Source organism: Camellia sinensis, chromosome 3 (genome assembly GCF_055761805.1).
Source record: "Camellia sinensis isolate YWXY chromosome 3, ASM5576180v1, whole genome shotgun sequence".
Lineage (NCBI taxonomy): Eukaryota > Viridiplantae > Streptophyta > Magnoliopsida > Ericales > Theaceae > Camellia > Camellia sinensis.
In genome coordinates this window covers 202,548,395-202,552,030 of record NC_138963.1, presented here as the reverse complement: position 1 = coordinate 202,552,030, position 3,636 = coordinate 202,548,395, and positions in this window count along the sequence as shown.

The window sequence follows — 3,636 nt, the reverse complement described above, 5'->3', positions numbered from 1 at the left end:
TCATACTTTGCTCACATTGTGCATCTATCACACTTTGTGTTCCCTTTTAGTATATCAATCATACTTTGTTCACTAAGTGCATCTATCACACTTCGTGTTCACATTTAGTATAATCCATCACACTCGTTCACTAAGTGCATCTATCACACTTCGTGTTCACATTTAGTATATCTATCATACTCTATTTACTAAGTGCATCTATCACACTTTGTGTTCGCTTTCAGTATATCAATCATACCTTGTTCACATAGTGCATCTGTCACACTTTGTGCTCACCTTTTTGTGTATCAATCACACACTCCCGCTTTGTGTATCTATCATACTTGTTCACTTAGTGCATCCATCACACTTTGTGCTCACCTTTTTGTGTATCAATCACATGTTCGCTCTGTGTATCTATCACACATGCACACTGTATTTGCAGTGAGAATTCCATAATTTTCTTACATCCTTTCTGCACGAAGTGTAGTTTGGCTCGAGTTTACTTGCTTGCCTAGCATTCGCTTAAAATGTTGCATTTATTTCGCATAATTGCTTCATTACAGCTCTCTTTGCATGATCATGAGTGATGTCCGGCTTCGCGTAGCGTATAAGTCCAACTTTCAAAACCGGCTTCGCGTAGCGTATAAGTCCAACTTTCAAAACCGGCTTCGCGTAGCGTATAAGTCCAACTTTCAAAATCGGCTTCGCGTAGCGTATAAGTCCAACTTTCAAAAATGGCTTCGCATAGCGTATAAGTCCAACTTTCAACACCGGCTTCGCGTAGCGTATAAGTCCAACTTTCAAAACCGGCTTCGCGTAGCGTATAAGTCCAACTTTCAAAACCGGCTTCGCGTAGCGTATAAGTCCAACTTTCAAAATCGGCTTCGCGTAGCGTATAAGTCCAACTTTCAAAACCGGCTTCGCGTAGCGTATAAGTCCAACTTTCAAAACCGGCCTCGCGTAGCGTATAAGTCCAATCTTCAAAATCTTCTTGCATATCATTTGCATTTTGCCCCTGCCTGCGCGCATGCCTGCGGACACATCTTTGTCTATCTTGTCTGCTTTGTCTAAGTCTTCGGCCTTGTCACAAATGGGTCGTCTCTGGGCTTTGACATTCACTCCCGTCACTTGTGACTTCCGAGTTCTGTCAAAGAGGGGCAACTGTAGACACCCCATTTTTGACCGACCTTAAGACTCAGACGTCACCAGTTGAGCACTTGGTGATATTGCATGATATGCTTGTTCAGAAGTCTCAGAGTCGCGGTTGCAAGCCCTGCCTCCGGACTTCCGAACCCTCTTCTGTGCCTTGCATCGGTTTGCGAACCAGACTCGGTTTTCTCGGTTTCTTTTCCTGAGGGAAGGGAGAGGTCCTGCAGACTATCTCTCAATGTCCGTAGGCTACATTTTGTGGCCGCAGGCCATTTTGCCCATTTCGAAGTCCGGTTTCCGGTTTTCGGAGCCGTCAGGCCGTGTGCCTCGGTTCGGGACCGCCTAACCATCTCCATTTGCTTTGATTTTTGGCATACCTCCTATTTACTCCCTTTTGAGGGACACTGGGGTCTGAGAAACCCACTTCGTGGCCGAATGCCACTTTCAATACTTAACAGCCCATTTTCGGGACCCCGAACTGCGTGTTTTGAGCCCCGAGCATTCGTTTTGCATCGGTTTTCGTTCATTTTTGGAAGGTGCCTCTGTTTCATCACTAGGAAGGTCACTGGAGGGTGGGAGGCCAGCAATTATCTTGGCAACTAGTTGTGTTCCATTTTCGCCCTCCGACACCCATTTTTCGCACTTCCGAGCCAATGTTGAACACCTTGGAGCCATTTTCTTCAAACCCAAACCACATATTTGTGATGTACACACATGGGAGGACCCTAAAAGTTCATGGCCGGCCACTAATGTTTCTTGACCCTTTTGAACCCCTCCTTCCGAGCCAATGTTGAACACCCTTGGGCCACTTTCTTGAACTTTGAACCACATATTTGTGATGTACACACATGGGAGGACCCTAAAAGTTTATGGCCGGCCATTAATTCCATTTGAACCTTTTGAACCCCTCCTCAAAATGGCTTGTTCTCTCTCCTGTTTTAGAGTTTCCAAATTCGAACCACAGGGTTGTGAAGAGGGGACCTAGGAGGCCACCAAGATGTGGTGGCCGGCCACTAAAGCCACTTGGCCTTTTTGACCCTTGGCCGGCCGGCTAGGGGGGGTGGCCGGCCGGCCACATCCAAGTCCAATAATGGGCCGGCCATGTTCCTCTCTCTGCACACTTTACAGCTGTACAGCTGTTTTCCCCAGAAAATATCTATATCCGGGGGATATTTTGTGGGGGAACAAAGGCCTCAATTCCCTCCACTTTGGCCTAGAGTCTTCTCTCCCTCTCTTGCATAGATTGCTGGCCTCCCAACTCAAGAAAGAGGGTTAGAAGGATTGGTTGGAGCATATACATACATATCACCTCATTTCCTTCAAGTTTTGGGCTCCATTTCTTCATCATCTTCAAGCTCTACCATCACCACTCCATTTCAGCAGCAAGGGGAAGAACTCCAGCAGCTTAAAGTCATCAAAGTTGGTCCAAGAAGCAACAAAAGCATTGGTCTTCAAGGGTGAGTAGCATTTCCCCCTTTTTGGTCCATTTCTTGCACCTTTTGTAAGCCATACATGCTTATTGATTTGAGCTCCGACCAAAACTGAAAAGGTCATTTTTTTGAGCTCATTTTCTTGTTTCATTAAGGGCTCAACCCGGTTTGAGCCCTCCATATTTCACTTGCTTCAATATCCTCCTTGAATGCCATTTTCTTGCATGCTTTGGCAGCCTATAATGCTTCTGTTTTTGGTCTTTTTATAGGCCTATAAATATCTTATTTTGACCTTCTTAACATGTTTCATTAAGGGTCTTTTGCCGTTTGTGGAATATTTTGTATACTTTGTGTTATAGCCTCTTTTGAGCCTTATTTTGCATTGCATTTCTAGCATGTTTGTATACTATTTTGGAGTTTTTACAGTTCTGTAAATAGTCATATTTTTGGTCCCTCTTCAATGTTGTAGAAGGGAATTTTTCAGTTTGGGCTTTGCATATACCACTTGCTTCTTTGGCCACCTTTTGGCCCTTTTTCTTGCATGGGAGTGCAGCCATACCTGTGTTTGTTTTTGGGGTTTTTACAGTTCTGGAAAACATCATATTTTGGGTCCCTCTTCAACTTTGTTGAAGGGCCCTAACCTGTTTGAGGACAGCAGCTGTGAGTTGCTTTATAATCTCATGTTTAAGGCCATTTTTGCATGCCATTGTTGCCCTATCCTTGCTTGCTGTTTGGCCATGACTTGTACTGGAAAAATGCTTATTTTGAGGCTGCCTTGCTTCTGTCTTTTCATTCCATGTACCAATTATGCATGCTTTGTATAGCTGTAGTTCATTCTATATGCCTAATTTTGCATTTCGGGAGAGATCCCATGCATCGGGTGTGTTTTCGCCTCATTTCGGGGCTGTTTTCCCCCACATTTCATTGCTGAAAATCCATTAACATGGGAAACGAGGTACGTTTCGTACTCCGAGTGACGGAACGTGTCTCAATTCCCTAGTCACCGACACTCCAGATCACCCATGATGGAGTTAGGTTTTAGCTGTGTTTTCATGTGCATTCATCCTATATTGAG